General features: G+C 46.6%; 1 protein-coding gene and 1 long non-coding RNA gene across 2 annotated transcripts in view; one reads left to right on the top strand and one right to left on the bottom strand.

The window, feature by feature from the left end:
- The window catches only part of LARGE1 (LARGE xylosyl- and glucuronyltransferase 1), a 697,253-nt gene extending 683,750 nt beyond the window's left edge, over positions 1–13,503 (bottom strand). The window contains exon 1 of the mRNA XM_003905455.5: positions 13,412–13,503. The gene's annotated coding sequence lies outside the window, so the exon portion shown is untranslated. The remainder of the gene's footprint in view (positions 1–13,411) is intronic.
- Positions 13,504–14,749: 1,246 nt separating this feature from the next.
- On the top strand, positions 14,750–17,135 carry LOC116270680. The gene is made up of 2 exons (XR_004178831.1): positions 14,750–14,926; positions 15,802–17,135. It is a non-coding gene; the product is annotated as an uncharacterized LOC116270680 (long non-coding RNA).
- The last annotated feature ends 7,710 nt before the right edge of the window (positions 17,136–24,845 follow it).

Raw genomic sequence — 24,845 nt, 5'->3', positions numbered from 1 at the left:
TACCCACATCTGCATATTCCATGAAAAGTCTTCACGGATTTCCCAGGGGTGTGTGTATTTCTACTATCAGGACACCTGGGCTGTTGGATTATAGGACAGAGATTAAAAGCAAATATTCTGAAAACAAAATTCATTTCCAGTCTCTGCACTTTGAGCAAATAACCTCTCCAAGCCTCAGTTTCCTTACCTGTAAAATGAAAGTACTCAGCTTAGAAAGCTGTCAAAAGGCATCATGCTCGTAAAGCACGCCTCAGTACTGTTTCTAACAAATTGCTAAGGAAAGGGCCTTTCCTATCCCATTCATTGGCTCCCATCTCTCTTAATTGTCAGAGCCCAAATTTCCTACGAGAGAAAAGTGTAAAGTGGACAGAAAACTCCTGAAAAATTGCCTCAGGTGATTAGGGAGCAGGCTTTTGCTTTTACCTTCAGGGCCTCTGCAAATTTTCTGAGATCTCTGGACAGGGCTAAGAAGAGAAAGACTATGGCCTCTTCCTAATCCCCAGGAGCTCTTGGTTTTCTGGTTGAACCAAGCACAATTACCACAAAGTGGGGAAGGCAAAGAGATGAAGGGAAAGGAAATGAAGCAACTCTAAATAACTGAGTGCTTTCTCAACGTAACACACACATTAACAAATTTAATGAGCTCAAAAATGCTGTATTTCCAAAGGAGTTATGGATAATTCCAAGCACAGGAAAAAGGAAAATGGCAGAAGCTAAGACCCAGAGAAAGCATCCCTTGGTATGGATTAAATCAGACCACTACTGGAGAAGCAGCAGGGCTTCCTGAACCATATAACCAACACCACATGCCAAGTGCAAGTTCATAAAGTTTTGCTAGTGCTTGGATCACACAAACCCTGTGATATGCCCAGGGCTCCTCTGTCACTCCTCTGTGATTTGCTAAGCAAACCTATTCATGTAGCGCTCACGCCTGGCTTACAAGGGCAGTGCCATAAAAACCCAAATGGACCTCACAAATACTAGAGGCAATACTAAATATTCTAACATAAACATGTGGTTATGTGGAGAAGAGTCTTTAGGCACCGCTGCTAAGCTCCAGTACAAATTTATCCAATCCTCCCTAGCCACTCCCCATCACTGTCTGATAGTTTCTCCATCAATTATGACTGCCATTCTGCATCTGGCTCTTTAAAGAATGGGGAATGCTATTAAACATAAAAGGTACAAGGTTCTTCAAGTCCTCCTACCTGCTAATCCTCCACTTCAATACTCAGCCCTTGAGAGCTTGTGTGAAGACATTTCTTTTTTCTTTTTCTTTTTTTTTTTTTGAGACAGGAGTCTCGCTCTGTCGCCCAGGCTGGAGTGCAGTGGTGTGATCTTGGCTCACTGCAAGCTCCGTTTCCCTGGTTCACACCATTCTCCTGCCTCAACCTCCCGAGTAGCTGGGACTACAGGCGCCCGCCACCACGCCTGGCTAATTTTTTTTTGTATTTTTAGTAGAGATGGGGTTTCACCATGTTAGCCAGGATGGTCTCGATCTCCTGACCTCGTGATCCACCCACCTTGGCCTCACAAAGTTCTGGGATTACAGGTGTGAGCCACCGCGCCTGACCTGTGTGAAGACATTTCTAGGTCTGGATTGATTACTAAGATGCATTCTCCCTCACCAGCACCACCAGATTTCCTGAAGGCATCAGTGCACCCCAGGAAGGCCCAATAGCCATTCTGGTCATTGGTGAGGGGGGAAGGGATTCTTCAGATTCTGAATACTTTGAGAGGCTAATTCACATCAACCCATCTACCCCTGCAGCACAGTATGATACTCAAGGTTTAGCCAGAAAGGGTTACATTATGCCTGAGTCAATGAAATCTAAAACGACAACAACAACTATTTATTGTATTGACTGCATGTTCCAGGCATACGGTAAAACCTAGAAGATCCCCTGAGATGCAGTTTTACTGAAAGGCTCCCGCTCTCTAGCAAAACAGTCAGATTATTGCACAGAAAGTGCAGCCGCAGAAGTCAGACTGAGGTGCAGATGCAGTTCAATGCTCAGTATCAGGAAAAGCTTAAGAGGCAGGACGGCCTGAGCTGGGTTCTGAAGGAAAAATACAAGTGTCCCGGGCAGATAAAGAAGCAGAGAGCTTACTGGGCAGGAGGGGTTATGTGTACAGCTTGACAGGTCTGGGGGGAAATAATCAGTAAAGAAGAAAATGATTAAGTTACAGATTGGTGATGCATGAAATAGGGGTGGTCAGGGGTGGGGGATGAGATTGCAGAGAAAGGCAGGCCTGGTTCATAACAAGCTTTGTGTGTCCCAGTAAGAGAGCTGACGTTTTCCAGGGGCTGACAGTGAGCCAGCGAGGGTAAGTACACAGAACATTCTAGAAAAACCCTCGTTCCTTAAAGATTAAAAATAAAGACTTGCTGTCTGTAAGGGATTAGATTATCCTATTTGAGAAATTCTGTCATCCAGAATGGCTTACCCCACAATGCTGGAAAGTGTGTACCGTACTCTCAAAGCAAGCTCCTCCTCAGGCAGAGAAACACCAGCCATCACAGGAAGCAAAGAAACTGGCTTCACTTTTAAGGTGAATCCAGAACCCAGATGTCACAGCTCCAAGCGTTTCACTCTCAGCTCCGTGCAGCTGCTTTAGGAGCCACTCATGAGGAAAAGAAGAATTTTCTCTATTATGCCCCTTACTGGGTGTCATCCAAGGCTAGGAAAAAGGTTGTTCTATAACCCTGAGCCCATTTAAACAAATCCCCAATAAGAGAGGCCCCAAAAAGTGTATTTTCACCAAAGCCCTACCCCAAGCCAAGCCAAAGGAGAAAGTGCTATTTTAAGACTTGCTGCTTGTGTCACGAGTGGACTTTATTCCAACAAGGCCATGTTACAGTGGGCAATGAAAGCCATCTCAGACTTCTGTACCAAGCAAATGTGTGTGAGCCAGTGATTCAACAGAGAAAACTCCACAAGCTTCCCTGGGCTTCTGTCCTCCTGTAACAGTTCCAGCCCGGCGGCCCTTAGAACTTCATATATGAACTGGTACAAAATCCTGTCCAGTGGTCTCCCAGCCTCTATCTCTCCCCGCTTCAATCTGTCCCCGGCACGATGCAGGTGCACCTTCCAAAACAAGGGCCTTGAGCACACCACATCCTCCTGATGAAAAGTCACCCCGCCTTCCCAAAGCCCACACACCCTAACTAACTCACCAACTTCATTTGCAATGCCTTGCTAACAGAAACCCAAGGTGGCTTCCTCTCCAACCCGAAAAATATATTTGTGCTTGCCAAACGACCCTCCCTTAATCCTTCCATTCAGATTTTACCTGTCTTGTATCCAAAGACCCAACTCAAGTCCCACCCCTCGTTTCAGTTTGAGAAGCTAAAGGAAGCTCCCACCTCTGACTTCCCATCCGTGTTCAGCCTCCACAATGCACACATCCATTCACTGCACTGCTACATCCTTTCTATTGTTGCTCAGAACTGTTCATTTACTCTTCTATTGTTGCTTACCTTATGACACATTTTTTCCAAACTCTCCAACTATGTTCCTGAGGGCAAGGACAGGAGACTCTGAATTTAATTTAACAAATGTTTAGTGGAGGAGTAGTAAGTACTAAGAGCTTAGCAAGGTGCTTTCATAGATACAAGGATGGGTGTCACCTAGTCACAGCCTCTAACATCTAAGTGAAGGGATAAGAATTAAAGTATGTAGACATTGACAATGCCAAGCCGAAGATGGCCAAGCACAGCCCTTGATTTGGTTGGTGTTTGGTGATGCCTCCTCCTACCCTATCCTCCTATCTCCTAATCACTAAGACCCAAATCAAATATTCTCATCTTGACCTCTTCAAGCAAAATGCTACCTAATACACTGTCCTCTGGGCCCTCTGAATTTCACTCATCCCCTTATGAGACGCTTCCTCCCTCACCAAGATGAGGCTCCTGAAAGGACGATGAGTGACTCTGCACCTCTGTGTTCTGCTGTCAAGCCAGGACCTGCACACAGTAGGAGCTTGATCAACGTTGGCTGAGCAAGTGAAGGAAACGCCACAAAGAGACAGAGTGCCACAGAGCCTACAGTCAGGAAAGATTTCAGCCAGACAGAGACAAGAGAGAGGATGGGGGCTTCGATCTAGCAAAAACAAAACAGCATAACAAGGCCACTCGAGTGGGAAAACAAGGGGCATTTTTAGGCGACAGCTAGTAGGCTGGGAACAGAGAAAACCTGGAGAGGAGTCCTAGGAAATATCGCGAGGCCAGAGAGGCAGGGGAGCCAGGGGCAAGGTCGGTCCTGGAACAACAAACTGAGTAGTCTGAGCAGCCGAGAGTTGAGTCCTGGCTCCTTCTACATGGCTGTGCACAAGTGTCAGTTTCCACATCTGTGAAGTGGGAGAGTGAGCACATCCCCCTCCCAAGGTGGCTGTAAGAATAAAATAACAAAAATAATCAAATGAGAGAGTGCCTGGCACAAAAGAAACACTCGAAAAAGGTGCTTTGGGTGCAGATCAGATGGAAGTGGAGCATGCTGCAGAGAAGGGAGGGCTGAGGACCAGGGAGCCTGGGTTCTGGTTCCACCTCTCCTCTGAATAACCATCTTGACCTCCCTTAGGTCTGGCCTTAGTTTCCACAGATGTAAAATGAAGGTGGTGGTCTAGTGGGGCTCCAAGGTCTCTTCCAGCCTTGGTAGTCTCTCAACACAGCAGCTCTACCTTACAGAGGGTAGGCATCAGAGAGCACTCGTGTAACTGAGAAACCCAGCAGGCAGGGAGTCATATTGGCAAAGGGGTAAAGACACCAATATGGCCGAGGAGAGTTCTTCCTGCTGGGCACCAAGTACTGAGTCCCTCCCTCCATTCTCCCAAGTTCACTTCGTCGTCCTCCTGACATGGGAGCGCCTGTCTACATCTAAGTCATTTCATAATCGTCGTCATCCATGCTGGACAACAACCATCCTAAAGTTTCTCGTATTGAAAATGTCTTCCCAGGCATTTTCAAGGCAACTTGGCATGTAAATGTGAACAAGCTTGACAGCACGTCCATTCTTCTCATTCCAGATAAGTTAAAATCCCTACAAACTCGGAGGAAAGAAAGCACGCATTTCGGTATTGTACTCTCCTTGCCTTTTTACAAAGCCATCAATGTTTGTACCGCAACAATGATCCTTCAGAGAATTCATTCTGCTGATCTGAAATATCCTTCACATTTTTAAAATAAAAGCTGCTGGGAGACGCCTTGAGGAGTTCAAGTCTATCTCATCACCATTCAAGTCTACTGTTACTCACCCTCGTCTCCCTCCCCCATCACCTCCACCCCAGTAATGAAAACACGACCAATCATTCACAAAACAAATCATTCAGTGTGGACACGACTACTTACTAACTGCAGACCTACTAAGCACCAGCGCCACTCTTGAAGAAAGGAAAAGCCTCACCAGCCTATCAGCTTGCCTCTATGCCTCCCTTGGCTCCCGAAACCACCACAAAATGCCATTCCCAGGTGAGAGCTGACATCAGTCAAGGAGGCTATTAAACAAACAGTGGTAGCACATGAAGGATCTACGCCAACTGTTCTAAAAACAAAAGGGGAGGGGATGGCTTCTAGTTAGCTGCAGCAAGGTTCACCTTACTCAATAATAACAAATATGCATTTAATGTATCCAAGGCAGACGCAGCAATCCCTAACCACAGAATAACACTCAAGAGCCCAAGATTCCCTTATGAATTAAAAAAAAAAAAAACAGAAGAAAGAAATCCCTAGATGCCCATGTTCTGCTGTAAATCCTCCTAAATTCTATGGCTACCACAGAGAGCTGGAAAGATCCACAAGTCCTTTCTTCCCAATTGGCCTTGGTAATTCAGAAAAGGACTATGTTAAGAGCAAAGCTCTCTCAGTAGTCAGGGTTCCATCTCCATCTGTGTCTGCTGCCTGTCCAAGGCACAGCCCCATAATGTGACAAAAGAGGCTCAAATTATGGGTGAGGCTGCATTTTCAATTCCAGCCCTAGCCTGTGATTACCTGCAACTCCAGGTTGCCCAAAATTACCTCTGAAGCCTTAAACGCCTTACATTTTATTCCATTCCTAGAACAAATTCTTTTTTGGAAACCTTCGTAAGAGATAAAGGAACAACAACAATGGGAAAAAAAGCCCTAGATATTTCCATTACAGTGAAGGAAGAACCAGTAGACAAGAATGATTTTGATTTTTTTTTTTTTTTTTTTTGAGACGAATTCTCACTCTGTTTCCAGGCTGGAGTACAATGGCCGTGATCTCGGCTCACTGTAACCTCTGCCTCTGGGGTTCAAGTGACTCTCCTGCCTCAGCCTCCCAAGTAGCTGGGATTACTGGCATGCACCACGACGCCCGGCTAATTTTTTGTATTTTTAGTAGAGACAGGGTTTCACCATGTTGGCCAGGCTGGTCTCAAACTCCTGACCTCAGGTGATCCGCCCATCTTGGCCTCCCAAAGTGCTGGGATTACAGGTGTGAGCCACCGTGCCCGGCCTGATTTTGATATCTTTTGATGTCTCATACATATCGCCTCTCCTGTATACTCAAGCAGAACAAAATGAATTCCATGTTTCTGCAATTACAAAAACTCAGAATCCTGGAAACTCTTACCTAATTTACTTTTCAAACCACTTCTGTTCTTGATATATTCTTAGAGGTAGAATGTGCGGGTGATTAAGGAACTTATGAAGGTGAGTAGGTGAATACTGTTATCTCCAGGAAGAACAGTAGTTAAATAAGTAATCTGCCAAAAGTAAGTAAGCGATGTAACTTTATGTGTTAGGTTAGCAGTTATGACAGTTTACATAACCACTGGACTGCTTTCTGCAATACAGTTGAATACTAGGCTCCTAGTGGGTTATTTGTTAAAACATTCTAGTTTATGTTTGAAAAGTCCTTGGTTTTGTTTTTGTTTTTTTGTTCGTTTTGTTTTGTTTTGATTTGATTTTTTTTTTTTTTTTTTTTTTTTTTTTTTTTTTTTTTTGAGACAGAATCCCACTGTGTCACCAGGCTGGAGTACAGTGGCGCAATCTCGACTCACTGCAACCTCTGCCTCCCAGGTTCAAGTGATTCTCCTGCCTCAGCCTCCTTTGTAGCTGGCACTATAGGCATGCAACACCACGCTCGGCCAATTTTTTTTGTATTTTTAGTAGAGTTGGGGTTTCAGCATGTTGGCCAGGATGGTCTCGATCTCTTGACCTCATGATCCGCCCACCTCAGCTTCCCAAAGTGCTGGGATTACAGGCATGAGCTACTGTGCCCAGCTGAAAAGTCCTTGGTTTTACATAACAGGTGAGGCTTCCAAAAGGGTCTGTCATGATTGTGTTCATCAAATAATTTGAAATATAATAACGGAATTAGCTATTAAAAGGAGACTCACTATGAATCCCTTTAGTAAGGTAAAAATCTTTTTGTACTGCAATTAACTTATCTTAAATTATTTGGTTTTAAGATCCCATTTTATATGCCCACTTCTCCTAAAATAGAGCACTCCTCCACTGGCTTCAACTCCCAAATAAGAATGGAACAAACCTCCTATTTACACCATACTTACTTCAGATCTCCTCTCTCCAATAAGCAATGCCTTCTACCCCCAGGAGATTAGCCATAGTGAGGAGCCCTCTTTCCAGCAACTCACACATTTGGAGGCATCAACCTAAGTCACTTTGCAATTTTCCTGACTTGTGTAACTACCCAATTGCTCTTCTACTCTATTTTTCTTCAAAAGACCCTTGGTATTCAACCAACAGCTCCCCCACAAGGTAATCTCCCATTCAGGCCAAATGAATGGGTTTCCCCTTTCCAAGTTACAGTCAGGGCTTTGTAAAATCCAGAGAGGTCAACTCAGCTTTTATTTACTTAATTATGAAGTAATTACAGTATTCAGCATCGTTGCTGTTGTTTTTAATCACAAAGCACTTAATTCTCGAATAGTGGTCAAGGAACAGTGTAACATTTCAGAACTAACGGGTTTCCACCATAGGTAAGAAGTTAGCAGGCAAGTCTGGTTGCTACTGTATGAAAATGGCTCTATGACCAATCACAGACTTTGTGATTCTTTTCTTCAGCCTTATGTATTTGTAGTGCTTTACATTTCAAGGAAGAGTGCACCTTTGAACTGATCGGGCCTCTTTCTTTCCACTTCAGAGGGAAAAAACTAGAAAATCTAAAGAGTGGTCAGTGTAGAGGCTAAGATAACTGACTGAGGCAAACTCTTTCCCTCCCTGGGCCTCTAAATTCCTACTTGCAAGGTCAATAACACGCTAATGTATGGAGACAGCGCCTGAAGCCCAGAGATATCAAGAAATATTCTAAGGTCACATAGCAAGTTAGCACAGGATGATGCAAGACTAAACTTCAGATCCCCCAGGCTTGATTAAAGCACCCTGTCTCCCAATCAACATAGGGATGGATGATAGAGACAAGACAAACATACAATCGTAAACACACAAACAGACACACAGATACACACACACACACACACACACACACAGAGGGACAGAGAGAGGCTTCTAACTTTTATCCCCATTGTCCTTCTGCTTGCTGTTTCTAAAAAATATACTAAATATACCTGGCCCTGGAGATTGCTGTTACAACTGTGATTTTCCAGGCTCTCTAATATCCTTTAGGCGGTTACATTGTTGCTTGTTCTTCCTCACCATAGTTTCCTCATTTCAAGAAACACACACGGGCAGACATGTGCACCTAGGCTCCCATTCCAAATATTCAAAACTGTTTCTTTTCTAACAGCAAAGAAAGTTTAGACTAGAACTGAAATGATTATAATATAAGAACCTTGTTCAGGTGTTAAACACAACCATAACTCTACCCAGAGCAAATCTGACAAAATGGAATTTGTTCTCACCTAAGTGTGTTTTTTTTTCACACTATATCATTTGTCAGGTAACACTGTCATTTTTCCCACTGCTGCATAATGACATAATGAAAGTGCCAAGTGTAATTCATGTACACAAGAGGGCAGACTTAGGGTTGACAAGGGACCCTTTCTTGATTTGCATTGCTAATAGTTTTTTAAAGAACAGACAAAATGCTATATGTACAATGATAATGGACAAAAAAGGAAATTTTCTGTTTGTAATAACAATGAGGAATAACCAATTAGCATTCTCAGATTTTATCTCGCAACCATTCTTGCCACTATTTGAATACACAGAGCAAGAAGCTGGGGCACGGTCCTCAGCATGGAATCCTATTAAATTATTTCTCTTCTAACACTGCATTTCCCTTTGGGCACATCCCACCTTCCAGCCATACTATGACTATTCTCCATACACACCACAATAGATAACTTTAGGGTTTCCATGCTGTTCTGTCTGCCTGCGATTCCCTTCCTTCCTACTCCCCTGGGAAGTTCAAACTCATCTCTTGAACAAGGTTGCAGGATAGTACTTACTGGGTAATAATAGTTGAATGTCTGGGCCGGGTATGGTGGCTCATGCTTGTAATCCCAGCACTCTGAGAGGCCGAAGCAGGTAGATCACGAGGTCAGGAGTTCGAGACCAGCCTAGCCAAAATGGTGAAACCCCGTCTCTACTAAAAATACAATAATTAACTGGGCACAGTGGCAGGCACCTGTAATCCCAGCTACTCGGGAGGCTGAGGCAGGAGAATCGCCTGAACCCGGGAGGCAGAGGTTGCAGTGAGCCAAGATCGTGCCACTGCACTCTAGTCTGTCTGACAGAGAAAGACTCCATCTCAAAAAAAAAGAAAAAACAAAGAAACAAACAAACAAAAAAAACAGTTGAATGTCTGCCTCCCATAAAAGACTAGAAGCTAAATGTAGAACCTCTGTAACCTCCACACAGAGCATGGCACCTGCCACAGGGTAGATGGTCTATTATTACTTGTTAAACGAAAAGATGAAAAGTCTTATAAAATACATTTAATGAAGCCTTAACTTCACTGGTTGCTGCCTGCTACTCTCCACATGCCAATGTGACAGAGAAATGCTGAACACCTCTCAATGAATGGTAAATACTCCAGGTAGAGCAGCCTCACCAACACTAAGCAGATTTTGCAAGGTGGCTATATCCCCAAGGTGTGGCAGTGGCAGGGTGCCTGGAGCTCTCAACCTTTTGGGTCTCATATCCCCCACCCCCAATTCAGTATGCTCCTCCTTTCTGAGAATCTCCAGCCAAAAAGACACCTTCATCTTGTTCACGGACGATAAGGAAGGCCAGCCTCCTGCCTCTACTTCTGCCATCTGGCTTCCATCAAATTCGTAAGACCCCATTCATGTCTTAGGATGACAGCATATATCCTCCACAGGATCGGTTTTCAATCGTTGGTGCTCAATGGCAAATGCAATGGTATTTTCCTGTTCCAATCTCTTACCCCTTGGCTGTTCTGCGCCCAACAGAATCGATCTATAAAGCCTTAATGTTAGAAATAAAGCTTTCTGCTGACCATTTTTCCTAGACCACAACAATAGCTCCCCTTCAACTACCTAAATATGCACTACACATATGGGTAAAGGGTCACAAATGCAGTCTACCAGACCCCAGGGTTCAGGGAGAAGTAATAACTCAGGTGGGTTCACAGGTTTCAAACAGAGTCTAACTCTACACGCTGAACTGGGCCTTTAGGGATCCAGTATGACCAACATCTTGGTGATATTTACCTGTTTTTGTGACAGTATTCTAAACTGAGCAGGCTCTTCTTGGCCTCTACCTTGCATCTTGCCTGTCTCCCCCCACCTCTGGAATCAGCTTTGATAAGACTTAGCTACTTGGGTAAATCTAGGCAATGAGGCAGTCAGTGCTCTTCAGGGAAGCAGAATTATCTTCCAATTCTGCTGGAAGGCCTGTAGACACTAATGATTTCATACTACTAAAGGTGCAGAGAGCATCTGAGATGGAAGTGCAACTACGCTGTCAAGACATCTCTAAGTATAAAGAATGTATTTTTAAGGGGAATTTGAAGTTTGATGGAGTTCACTGCAGAGACATTTTGAAGCCATGTGATTTTATGATGACTGCAGGAAATATGCCATCAAAAACCAAACAGAAGTGTTGATGACAAACTGTTAGGGAACTTAAAGTTAGGATGGTCTAATATTCAAAGGATAGAGCCTTTGCACAGTCCTTAAATACTTAGAGATTGTAACTGAGTCTTTTCAGAATGTCACATAACATTTTGCAGTTAACTGGTTCTAAGTTGTCCAAATGACAATTTAGATGTGAGCAGGCCCATCCGTTAGGCACTCAGAATCCACTCATTAGTGCAAGCCTGTACTGGATACCAAAAAGTTTGTCTCACGAATCCTCAAGATTAAACCACAGTCTCACGAACCCTCAACATAAATCGCAGGCTCATGAACCCTCAAGATAAACCACAGTAACACAGGCCCTGGTGTTTTCTTCTTCTTCAGTGGTGGAAAAGATAACTAGTCCCCCCTAGTGTCCTGCTACTGTAGGTGGCTGAAGGATGGCGACACTACAGGACGCACCCTCCCTGCACTGTGCATCAACTTTAAAGCGCAGCTCAGGAACCCAGAAACAAAGGAAACCTTCACAACCTTCCCAAGAGATGGAAGCACTTCCGAGACCTATGATGAGATGAAAAAACCCTTTCATTTCATTTCTAAGGCCCTTCCAGGTATGGTTTAAAAACCAAAGGTATCTGCATTAGCTCACATCAAAAAGTTAATCCACACCCCAACACTTCATTAGGCGAAGCAGGAGGGCCCACACTTGTCAGCAGCTACTGCTCACTCCACAGCAATCCCATCTTCCCTTTAAAACCCTCTCTGTCCTGCTAGGGAGATTTGATTCCTTTCCTCACCACTCTCGAAAACCCACTAACCTCTAAATCTTGGTGACTTTTGCCTCTCTGTTCGAGTGAGTTTTCTTCCTGGCATGGAATTAACAGGGACAGGCTCGATAAATGTGTTCTCCACAAGCAATTTTCACTAAAGTAAAGTACTCTTGAACAATAAAGGTACACTAAGAGATGCGTGAAATCTTAAAGCCAGCGTTTTTATTTCTTTTATTTTGATCCCTAGTGAGGACCAAGTGTGCCGGTGAGTAATGTCACCCATTTGTGAGAGATGGGAAAATAAACCACCACCACTTGTTCCTTTCTTAATTTAGAAGCTTTCCTTATCTTAAGTCTATCGAAGCTGACTCCTGAGGTGGGAAGAGAGGAGAGGTGAGGAGAAAAATTAACCTGAGGTGACCGCCTCCACGGAATGATAAGCAGTTCAGGTCTCCACACCTGTGTCAGAGAGAATAGGCATCTGCATATCAGGGAGGTGGACGCCCCCACCTGCCACCCCCTCCGTTCCTTCCCTTGAAGGAAGCAGGAGCCTGATCTCCCCCGACTCCCTCCTCTCTCTCTCTCTCTGGGCACTTACATAAGACCCTGTAAAACTTCCAGTGACATTCACGGAAAATGTAAGCTGCTATTTTGCTCCCTCAGGAGATCATTTTAATGGACTGAGTGACAAAATTCACGGATTCTGAATTCAGCAGTAACCTGCTCAACCGAGGTACATCAGCATAGGGACCAAAAAAAAAAAAAAAATCCATCCCCATTAAACAGGGTCACCCAAGGGATGGATTCAGTGTGCAAGAGACAATCTGTTCCCTCCGAAGTGACCCACTTAAAATCAGATTGTTCTGGGGGAAGCTCATAGGTTTCATAAATTTCAAACAGGCAAGGACAGGCTTGTACAACTGAGGTTCCTCAAGAGGAACATTTAAAAGAGGATAAGGCAATGAACTAAATAACTTGAGGATACACAAACTTTGGAGTCCTCACTTCAAAACTTCAAAAGCAGTGACATTTACAAGAATGTCTGGATAGCTGTACGCTGATCACTCCTCACAAGCAACTTTGCCTAATAGGAAGGACATGCTGACTGGGTTCCCCCCCCCCCCCCCCCCCCCCGCAGATAGCAATGCCAACCAACCAGTCTGTCCTAAAGAGGGACTCGCAAGCTGTAGCTGCTCGCCCCCAAATTGCCCCGGACTGTCTGCAAGAAGAAACAAGAAAAGTTATTCACAGCATCACACCAGGAAAGGTAGTTGCGTACCGCCCAAGACGGGCCTCTCCAAACACGGCAGGCTCGGCAAACCACAGGTGCTCACCGCTAACAAGTGAGGCCCCGGGTGCGAGTATCGGTCACATGCACTCCTGGTGTTAACCAGAAACAACTCCCGGCTGGCTCCCTGCCAGCAGCCTGTGTGCCCAGAAGCGGAGCAGGCCCTGAGGGGGTCCTCGTGACGTCGGAGACTGAGGGCTTCCACCTCCAGCCTCTCCAGGGCTCCCGGCCAGGGCAGCAGAGGGTGTGCCCAGCCTCCCTGCCGGCATCCCGAGTACAGGGGGTACCAGCGACAGGTTCGGAGAACTTGTCCGGCGCTGCACACCACGGCGCCCCCGCGGCGACTCTCGCACTCCGGGGCTCTTACCTTAGCCGTGACTGCCGCCAGGCAGAGGGAGACGCGGAAGAACGGGGTGGCGCGGCGACGCCGCCGCCTACGAGGCGCACGGGGTCCGGGTCAGGGTCCCGGCAGGCGCTGCCCTACTCGGAGCGGCGGTGCCAATCGCAGAGTTCGGGACTGCCCCCGGCTCCAAATGCCGCGGCGCGGGTCCGGGTCGCCCAAGCTGAGCACTGTCCCTTCTTCCTCTTCCTCCGGGGCCGCTGCCTGGAGCTGCTCCCGGCCCGGGGGACTCTTCCGAGCCAGGGGCGCCCCGCATGGGCAGGGGCCTGGGTCCGCCTCGGGTTGGGTACAGGGAGCGGCCGCCGGGGCCGACTCCACCTCCCGCGCTCCCAGCCGATTCGTCCCTTCAGGGCAGGGCCTGCCCGCGAACGGCCCGGCGAGGCGAGCGCGGCCGCGCCCCCAGCTTCGGGCGCCCGGGCTCCAGCGCGGCGGCGGGGCAGGAACACACCGGCCGGGCCAGGCGCCGAGCGCGGCGGCGGGGCTGCAGCCGGCGGCGCGGCTCTCCCCAGGGCCTCGCGCCGCCCCGCCAGCGGCCCGGGCGGGAAGGAGGCGCTGGAGAGGGCCTCGCCCCGGCCTGGGGCGCGTGGGGCCGGGGCGCGGGCCAGGGAGGCGCCGCGGGAAGGTCACGGGAGCGGAGGCGCGGCGAGCGGATCGCGGTGCGGTGGGTGCGAGGAGCCGAGGCGGGCGGCCCCCGCCGCCGGGAGCGCTCGCCGGCCTCGGCCGCCGCCGCCTCCGCGATGCGCCGGCTTCCCGGAGCGCCCGGCGCTCGGAGCTGGGCGGCCGCTGCAGCCGCCACGGGCAGCCGGGCGCCGCTGGCCGGAGCCGGCGCGCGATCCCCGCCTCCCGCGCCCGGTCAGGAGGGGGCTGCCGAGCTGGGGCCGACAGGGGCGGGCGCTGGGGTCCGGGCTTCGGGCTGGCCCCGCCGCCTCCGCGTGCCCAGAGCGCCGGACTCGCTCAGCAGCTGCAGTGACTGTGTGTCTGTGTCATGTCTGTGCAGCCGGGGGGGACCGCGAGCCGGGGCTGGGTTCCGAGCGGGGGCGGGGCCGGCGCCCTCCTCGGCGCCCGCCTCCGACCCCGTGACCGAGCGGCCGACCAATGGCAAGCTCCGCAGCCGCGCGGACCGAAAGTTCGCCCCCGCACAGGCTCCGCCCCCCGGGGAGACTCCGCCCCAGTGCTTCTTCAGCTCGCTGGCAGGCAGGCGGAAGCAACACCCGGAGCCGGGATCCCGGGCCGGGTCGGGATGAAAGGGTACAAGCTGAGAGCTCCCCGCCCTTCTTCCCCCCCACCCCGGCCGCTCCCGGCCGCCTCGGGTTTGGCGTGCCTCGCGGAAAGAGGGGAAGGGAAGCGGGACGGGCTCGCAGCTGCCGTGTTAGAGACGCTCGCAGGCTTGCAGGACCATGCAGCCTGCTCCCCAAATTGCACAAAACAGCCGTCGTGAGAAGTAGGAAGTTTCCCCGCCTCGGGTCGCCGCTTCTCTCAGAGGTGGGCATGGTGTGGGGCAGCTGGAGTCTGTGAGGAGCCCCGCTGAAGGGCTCTGACGGCATCTTTCTGGGCTCAGTTTCCAAGAATCCTGTCCAAGGCTTCCTGTTCCTCTGAGGAAACTACATTCTGTTTCCCCCACCCCAAACACACACCCCGTGCACGCACAACACGCCCCTCCCCTGCTGGTTTTATTCTCGCTCTTTCCCTCTTGGCATAAGAACCCGGCGCGCAACATCCCTTGAATGGACTTCCAGCCTCCCAGTTCTAGGAACGAGGGTGGGGTGCTGAGAGTCCTCCCAAGCCACAGGAGGAGTGGGCGAAATGGGTCGGGGTACAAGGGCGGGGGTGTGAGAATGGATGGAAGGAGGATGCCCTCGAGAGAAGACCCAGAGGAGGCGAAAGCAGAGAGGCAGGGAGAGAAAGAGGACGCCGAGGGCTGCACAACTCCGACTCGGAGACTGGAGCTCCGGGCGCGCGATCCAGCTCCCGGGTTTTTCCCCAGCTCGGTCCCAGGGCTTCTGGGGTCCCCTTCCCCCCGGGTTTCCACCTCTCCCCAGCCGCGCGGGCCGCCGGGTCTCTGCCTCCCCTCTGCGCGCCTCTCCGCGCTCCAGGACTCTGGCGAGGCAGCGGGAAGCCCACCCTAGTTCTTGAAAGGGGCAGGGGAAGGATGGGCTGGTGACGGGGCGCGCGGGAAAAGGCCGCCGAGCTCGGGCTGCCGAGCTGACCCCACTCCTCGAGGTCGGGCTGGAGGTGGGCAGGGGCTTCCGAGGCTCGGCCCCTGCTCCGCTCCAGACCTGGCTCCCGCCTGGGTAACCACACTCTCGGCCTTTGGCTTGACCGGGCTGGGACCCTTCTCCCATCCCCCTTCCCTCCAGCCTCTTGAAACAACGACCCCCACCAGCAGCAGCAGCGCCCGCTCTGCCCCGGCTCCGGGGCGCTGTTTACCTAATCTCAGCGGCTGACGGAGCCCAGCAGAATGCGAAAGGGAGGCAGCGGTGGCACAGCAGCGTCCCCGGCGAAGAAGTAAAAGACGTTTGCTTTGGAGCTTCGGGATAAGTTAACTGCGAGGCTGGGGTCCTGCTGTCTTATGTCTGCGGGGATAAGTCTCACCGTGCACGTTGCAGGCATAGCCGATCTGTTTTGATGCCATTACCGTATCGGAGAAGAACATTATATGAAAAACTATTACCTAATATTCTAGAGACCATTGAAGTGTCAAAGTTTAATGCCGAGTGTTTTAGCTCGAAGGCTGCTCAGTTCTTCCTCTGACGTGCAGCTCTGTTCTAGAACGCGCTGAAAACAAGGGGATCATTTTTATTTTTTTGCCGCCCGAATGTCCTTCCTTCCTACTCTCTTCCTCCTCTCTCACCCCCACCCCCGCCCCGGAACCGGGTAAAGTTTAAGCCAGAATTTGTACTTTCTTTTTACGTTTTGCTTTGCTTCACTTCATTAGTGGTGTAAAATGCATTGTTACAGCATATTAGCATATTAATAAAGATAACGTGACTGAGGAAAGGAAAAGAGACCTGAAATTTACAAGCGAAGGAGAAATAATTGAATAACATCAGCAACTAAAAGATAAGCTTGCGGGGGAAAAAAATATCTCCATTATAATTACTCAAGTGTACATTCTCTAGATAGAATCTAAGAAAGAAAAATGTGACCATCGTGTGGGAGATAGCAGTGTTCACGCTGGTCAGTAACGCATGTTGAAGACATAATGCCTTATTAGTGGATTTCACAAAATGTACTTGCATTGGTCAATAAGCACCTTAAATGTGGAAAAGCTTTGTTTTATCAAATAAAGGTTGCAAGTTCCTGCAGTCACTGGCATAGCTAATGCTCTAAATGATATTAATGTTGTCAGACTGAAATATGCCACATACTGAGCCCTCTGGTTAGTACATCAAGCCCCCACGTTTAAAGTATTACGTTGGAAAATTGTAAAGCACCTCAACTCCCCAGTCCAAGCAACTAAATATGTATATGAATATACATGGAAACCCTGAAGTAGGATGTAGTTACTAGGAATTATAGCCCTTTGACACAAACCAAGATATAAATGTCTTAAAAGGATTTCCTCTACGATATAGTATGAGAATGCAGAATAAAATATGTAAGGTGATGTATCTGTTATTTCTAAAGAATGAGCACAGCTTTTGCTGAGAACCGAAAAATGAAAAAAATAAATTGAGCTATCTAAACCAACTGTTATCTATTTATCTCCACACAGTTATTGTACCTGTCACTGAAGAGATTCGGAAAGGTCTGATTTTTTTTATTAGGGTCAAGGAGACCTTAATCCTAAGAAACCTGAGGTCTTAAAACAGCCACTAGGGGGCCCTAAAGGCATCTCAAAGAGGAAGCCAGAAAACACTCCGTTTTTCTGTGTACCTGATACAAGGAACCGGGAAATCTAAAGACAGGTTAAGAACACAGTGCACTGTAGTCCCAGCACTTTGGGAGGCTGAGGCGGGCGGATCACATGAGGTCAGAAGTTCGAGACCAGCCTGGCCAACATGGCGAAACCCTGACTCTACGAAAAATAGTAAAATTATCCAGGTGTGGTGGTGGGTACCTGTAATCCCAGCTACTCAGGAGGCTGAGGCAGGAGAATCGCTTGAACCCGGGAGACGGAGGTTGCAGTGAGCCGAGATCGCACCATTCCACTCAGCCTGGGCAACAAGAGCAAAACTCCATCTCAAAAATAATAATAATAATAATAATGCAAAGTTTGGAGGCAAATCTAGTTTTATGTAATACATGACCTGAGTCCAATTTTGACCCCTAAGTCAATCTAGTTTCTCAACTCTTTTCTCACCTCCAAGAAAGGAAATATTGTATCCTTGAGAGGAGGGTTACCTAATACTCTCAACCGTCTTAAGGTCAGCACAATTCTGTTTGCCATTCCAAACAGGACGTTCTTTCAAAGATTTGAGGACTGTTTTCTGAATGTTTTGCACATTCTTCAAGAGCCAGATAACAAGACGACTGAATTCTCACAAAGAGGATATTTAAAAGATTTAGCAACCTGTACAGCAGGGCACCCACCTGCCAACTTATTTGAAGTCAAGCCAGCCACAGGGGCACTGGCATTAGAGCTGAGTCCTGAAGGCCTCTGCTAGGCCAGACATGTATTCTTTAGTGCCGGGTTCTGGTGAAATGGTGGTGTTAAGGTTGGGAGGAAGGACTGGTTCCTGCAGCAGGCGTGAGGAGGCAGGGTATAGTGGGAATGGCAGCCAGTGGTAGTGGAGGGGTGCTTACTGCAAGGGCAACTTAGCCAGTAGGGAAGGATTGCAGTATCTTAATTAATGTTATATTTGTCAAAACAACTAAATGTCGGGTCTGATCCTACAGAAAGCTGCCTACAATTTTTAACTAGCAATCAAATTTTCAGGGCTTCCGGATCCTTAGCAGTCACATAATATTTTTTCCACATCTTACCAGCAGGTAAAGTTAAGATGTCCTTTATGAGGGTCAAGAATCAAACAGCATTCAGATAGCACAGGTTTGAAAAAGCCTAGTTTTCCTTAAACCAATGCTAGATAAATATCTGCCAAAGATGCTGTGTCCCAACACACTTCAAGCAAAAATTTAAGCACCTGGCATGAAACATTGCTCTTTTATTTAGGCCAATAATCAAAAGACATTCCTGAGCAAAACAAATGCCTCCATCAGGGCTAAGCAAAGAAATCACTTGTTAGGTAAAGAACGAAAAAAACATTGCAAAAGCCACCGAATTAACACTAATGGAAGTGTGATTTGAACATAATTTAAGTAAAAACAAAGCAAGTCCAGAATGGAGACAGGAGATAGGGAATGGGGACTGTCTTTCTTTGTGGAATGAAAAATATTTTATGTTCACATCATCATGTTCATTAACAGGCAAGATACAGGTATTCTCAAAATAGCATTATTAACCTCCAGAAGACTTGTCCTGCAAAGCTGAGAGCCAGCTAATTAGAACAAATTTGGCTGTAGATAGAGAATCCCATTGTCTTTAGGAGAGAGGGTTTATTCGCTCGCCAGCTGTGAAAGTCCATCGGAGTAGGACTTTGTCACGTGTTGGCTCTCTGACCACCTTATGATAAAATGCTGAACTGGGGAGTCAAAGACCCTCTAGAGACAGAAAGGAAAAAAATCAGTGCTAAAGAGGTCAACTCAAAGGACAAAAGTTGCTTTTCTTCTCAAGGAAACGGGAGCTCAAGCTAGTGGGCCACAAGATCCTCAAGACAAAAATGAAAATGAAAAATGTAAACATTGGTAAAAGCACCAGAGTCCTGAAATGAAAGATGATGACATATACCTTTTGGAGCTTTTTAGTGAGAAGCCCTGTTTGAAGGGTGTGTTTTATCAGTTTCTGTTTTCTCCTCCCTCTGTTTAAGAGAGCTATGAGGCAGAACATCTCAAAGTTGACTGTGTAGCCAGATCACCTGGGGAATCTTTTTAAAATGCAGATCCCGGTTCTGTAGGTTTGGGGTGAGGCCTGAGACTCTGCTTTTCTTTCCTTTTTATTTATTTATTTATTTTTTTTTTGAGACAGAGTCTCGCTCTGTCGCGCAGGCTGGAGTGCAGTCTCGGCTCACTGCAACCTCCACCTCCCGGGTTCAAGAGATTCTCCTGCCTCAGCCTCCTGAGTAGCTGGGGTTACAGGCGACTGCCACCATGTCCAGCTAATTTTTATATTTTCAGTTGAGACGGGGTTTCACCATATTGGCCAGGCTGATCTCGAACTCCTGACCTCAGGTGCTCCACCCGCCTCAGCCTCCCAAAGTGGTGAGATTACAGGTGTGAGCCACCACGCCTGGCAAGATTCTGCTTTTCTAAAAATCTGCCAGTCGTGGACCATGCTTTGAGTAGCAAGAATGTAGAAGACATGTGTTGGTCATCGACAACATCCTTCCCTCTCTTTCCTCTTCCTAAGAGTATTTCCTTGGTTAGGATTCTTCAAAACACTGAGACAAGGACTTTGGGGCAAGCGTATTTGGAAGGTGATTCCAGGAAGCAGAGTGCTGCAATTTGGATATTTCCTGAAGTTCATATGTTGAAAGGTAATCACCAGTGTGATTGTATTAAGAGATGGAGCCTTTAGGCAGTGATTACATCATGAGGGCAGGGATTAGGGCCCTTATAAAACGGCTTGAGGGAGTGGGTTTGTGTTCTTCGCTTTTCTGTCATGTGAGGATACAGCAGGAAGGCCCTTACCAGACACCTAACGCCAGTGCCATAATCTTGGACTTCCCAACCACCAAAAATGTAAAAAATAAATATTTGTTCTTTATAAATTACCAGTCTTAGATATTTTGTTATAGCAGCACAAATGGACTAAGAAAGAGTGAAGATGTGAGGAAACAAAATAGGTAAGAAAAGAAGGCTAAGAAAAGGTGAATTAACAAGTGATCAACATGTGCTCAGTTCTGAGAGGATGCTCAGAGAGACCGTGCAGAATAGCACTGCCCAAAAGAACTTTCTGTGCAATGGAATGACCTATCTGCACTGTCCAATATGACAACCTCTAGCCACATGCAATTGTTGTGTACTTGAAATGAGGCCAGTGTGACTGAGGAACTGAATGTTTCATTTTATCTATTGTCAATTAATTTAAATTGTAATAACCACATGTGTTGGCTTATTGTGTTGGACACTACAAATGTGGAACATAAGAACCATCTCACAAGATCAAAAAACCTAAAGAAATATTTATCCATCAAACTCCATCATCTGTTGAGGGTGGTTCCTGGGAATTGATAATGCCTGAGACTTCACTTGTGCTTCCGTGGCCAGAGAATAACCTTAGTAGAGAGTTGCAGGTGCTTAAGGTCAGAAGTCTTTAGTGTATATGGAAACTGCCCATCAAAGGTGGAGGTGATCACCAAGGTGAGCCTAGGAGATATGAGCAAGGCATTGAGGGCATTTGCTAAAAGAATCCTGGTTTTATTTTGATTCTTATTCTCAGTTCCGGGAGCAGATCCTGAATAGCATAAACTAATCAATATATTCCATACCACTGACCACTATCATTGGTTCAAAGCTGAGTAGGTAACCTAGGGTGGTCCAGTCAAGGTGAATCTCACAACTCTTATGTGTATGCTGGATCACTAAAAGTGTGTTTTTACCTTCTGGACGAATGTGATGTACAGATACAAAGCTTAGTATTTCTGCAGTCATTTTGCCATCACAGAGGATAAAGCTGACACTGAGGATAACAGAGCACAGAGACAGAAAACCCAACCCATATCAGTTAGCAATGCCTTGAGCTGCAAATAAGAGAAATACCCAGCTAACCTTAAATAATAATGATCTCACATAATGAGAAATCTCAAGGTAAGTAAGTCCAGGTTTGGTGCAACCGCTCAACATTTTCATCAAGGACTCAAGATCTTCTAGTCTTGATATTCTGCCTTCTCAGCATATTGGCATTCCATGTTTCCTCATGATCACAAGATGGCTGTGAGAGCTCCAGACATTGTGTTCTCAAACCAGCATCCAAATTGAGGCAGGATAGGTAGTCAAGTAAGTAACCATGTCCTCGGGATGCAGGAACTGTACTAATTGCACCATCAACACAGTAAGCCCCAGCATTCATACTGCAGTCAAGCCCACTCAAGCAAAGCTATCTCCCATTGGGAATTTCCCCTGTGCAAAATGCATGTGCATTTTTATTTTACCTGTCCTCAGACTGACCCTTTGTTCATTGTAATGATAAAAAAAAAAAAAAAAAAAGCACCCCTGGGTGGATATTTAAGATCCTAATGAGACATGCAACATATGAATAAGCATGTACAGCTACTGCACATGGGCTCCTAGAGGACCACCCAGAACATGATTACTAGTAACACCTCTCCCTACCCCCTTATGAATAATCATATAAGACTCCAATAAAGTGAGTCCCCTAGTGCCAGTCTTTGCCGTCTCATCCTTAGGAGCAGCCCACCCTGAATCCTTTATCTAGCTTTCAGAGTATACTTCCTCCTTTGCAATAAATTGCTCTATGCTGCATCTCCTTTGCTGTGTGTCTCTTGTTTAAAGTATTTTAAACTAAGAAGACAAAAACTAAAGTTTCACAACAGTCCTCAACAGAAGCGGGGGGTGGGGGGTGGTAAAAAGCATGTAGAAAGAGCCTTCCCTTTTATTAGTAGACTTCTTGTGATTGACTTAAGTTTGTCAAGAATCACCATCTAGAAATGGAACATTTTTTGATTTTGTTAGCAAAGGAGGAGAAGAAGTGGCTCTTGGGTACCAACTAACTACCTGCTTTAGGACCCTTGGTGATATCATTGAGTCACTGAATGAAACCAACCCATTTGTCCTGACTCCAAGCTCCTTGTTTATGTGAGCCAAAAAACACCAACTATTGTGTAAGTTTTAATTGAGTCTTCTCTTACTTGAACATCCTAACCGATACAGGTAATAAAGACCTACTGCCAAAAGATTCAGACTCAGCAATTCTCATCCACCCTATTCCTGGATGCAATTATAACCAGTGCTGGAAGGGTACAAGGAACTCCCTTTCCTCCAGAGTGAAATTCAGTTTGGAAATTATTTACTGTTCTATAATGGTATGAACAGAGGCCTAGATGTCCCATATGCATAATTGTATTAAGAGGTGGAGCCTTTAGTAGGTGATTAAGTCATGACGGCAGGGATTAGGGCCCTTATAAAAGAGCTTGAGGGAGTGGGTTTGCTTTCTTCCACTTTTCTGTGGAAGAAAGAAAGTTCCCATCCTCCACCCAACACTCATCACATATGGTTGTTCTGCTCAACCACACCTTTCTTTTGCCTGGGGGACTGGATATCATTCTAATTTCGTTTTGCATCTGCAATCAAATCCTGAGACCTCACCTGCTTGGTTGGTCCTTCTGAGACCCCACCTGCTCGGTTGGTCCTTTAACCATCCTTGCCTCTGCCGTGTAGTTCCTGCTAGTGTTTCTGTCGTGGGACCTGGAGTCTGCTTCCAGAACGCTTGCTTTAACCTTGGTAGATCTACGCTCTGGCAAGAATCTGACTTGAGAAATGCTGATGATTTAAAGTTCCTGTAACAGGTCCTTTATTCACCTTGGCACTTGGAGCTTCGGCTTTGATTTTTGTACAGTTGGACTTGAGTGCGCTGTGCTCACAGAATTAGGGGATTTGGATTGATGACCTCTGTGAGAAGACGGCAAGTAATTGTGTCCCAGTTAAACTCCTAGAATCAAGCCTCAAATTGGTCTTCTCTCTCTTGGGAGATTAAAGAATGTCTGGATGCCAGGGAGGGGCTGTTTCTGGCAGTGTTTTATCCAGTCCTGCTAGAAAGTGAGGAATTTCTTATCTTAAATAATATTTTAAAAGAATTTCTAACTTAAAAAGATTTTAAATGCAACCTGAGTATTTAGGAGTGGAAACTGAGTGGTTATGTGGCCCATGATTTATTGGGTAGCTACTATTCACATGCTCAAGTGCTATGCATTCTACAGGGTGAGAGTAGTGGGGAGAGTGTGCTGAAAGAAATATGGATATGATTCCTATATTTGAGAATCTCCAGATCCAATTCATGGAACAAAGTCTACTTTTATGAGTTAAATGACTTTGCAAGTATTAGATAAGTGGAAGAGTTGTCACTGAGTAATCATGAAAGATGCATTGAGGACAATCAGTGCCGTGAGTCTGCAAGAGCAATGCTACCATGGTCCATGTTGTCTTTGGAAGACTTCTAAAAGGAGGAGGCCCTTGTTGGACTTTGAAGATTTGTCAAGATTTGGCCATCTGTAAAGGGAAGAAGTTTTGAGCTTTGAGAAACAGCGAGAATGTTAAGCAGAAGGTGTGATTGCTGTGGTAAAGCATTTGTTTAAGAGATCAGAGACTGAAAAGCTAAGTTCGCTCTAGGATTAGTTGAAAATACATCCCTGCTTTGTGTCAGTTACTATGCTGACCATGGAGGATTTTAAGAAAAATAAGGACAGTTCTTGTTCTTTTAGTGGCTCACGGTCAAGTAGATAGAGATAAAACACTAAAAGGTAATAAGTTGAATTCTTAACTATTCATGAGCTTCATCTACTGTTTTTCCTCAATTACTAATCCTTCTCCAACCTACCCTCAGAATATCCCTCAAATCCATTCCCTCTGCTTCATCCAAACTGTTACTGTCTTAACTCAGACCCTATTTCTCACCTGGAATCTCACAAAACCCACCTGTCTATCATCAGCCTCCTAATATAGCCTTTCCCCCACCCACCACCCCCCAGCCACTGCATCCCCCAGTTCCTAAATGCTAACCAAATTGCCCCCACAGAGTACATCTGGGCATATTTCTTACTTTTTTTTTTTTTTTTTGAGACAGAGTCTCGCTCTGTCCCCCAGGCTGGAGTGCAGTGGCCCAATCTTGGCTCACTGCAAGCTCTGCCTCCCAGGTTGACGCCATTCTCCTGCCTCAGCCTCCCATGTAGCTGGGACTACAGGTGCCCGCAATCACACCCGGCTAATTTTTTGTATTTTTAGTAGAGACGGGGTTTCACCGTGTTAGCCAGGATGGTCTTGATCTCCTGACCTCGTGATCCGCCCGCCTTGGCCTTCCAAAGTGCTGGGATTACAAACGTGAGCCACCACGCTTGGCTTTCTTACTTCTGTTTACTTATTTATTGTAGTTCCTTTCAATAAATATCAGTAATTCTAGTTTCACTTCCCTATGTGAGGATCTGGGATACTAGCCCCAGACCGTGGTTTGGGTAGCATTCAAGAGGTAAGGATAAGATTTCTGCATGGCCTCCAGAAAGTACAGCCAAGAGAGAACCCAAAATCTAGAGCGTCCCTTAAAAGCCTCAAATGAAATATCAACCCTGAAGTACTAATTGGGGTTGAATAGAAAGGAAGAAACCAGGGACAATGTAAAAATTTAGAATAATGATTTACCATGGAGTTGCAATTTGCAACTAGCACTATTCAA

The sequence above is a fragment of the Papio anubis genome, chromosome 16, assembly GCF_008728515.1.
Source record: "Papio anubis isolate 15944 chromosome 16, Panubis1.0, whole genome shotgun sequence".
Classification (NCBI taxonomy): Eukaryota; Metazoa; Chordata; class Mammalia; order Primates; family Cercopithecidae; genus Papio; species Papio anubis.
Note: the sequence above shows the minus strand (reverse complement) of the source record. Positions and strands in the feature narration are given on the sequence as shown.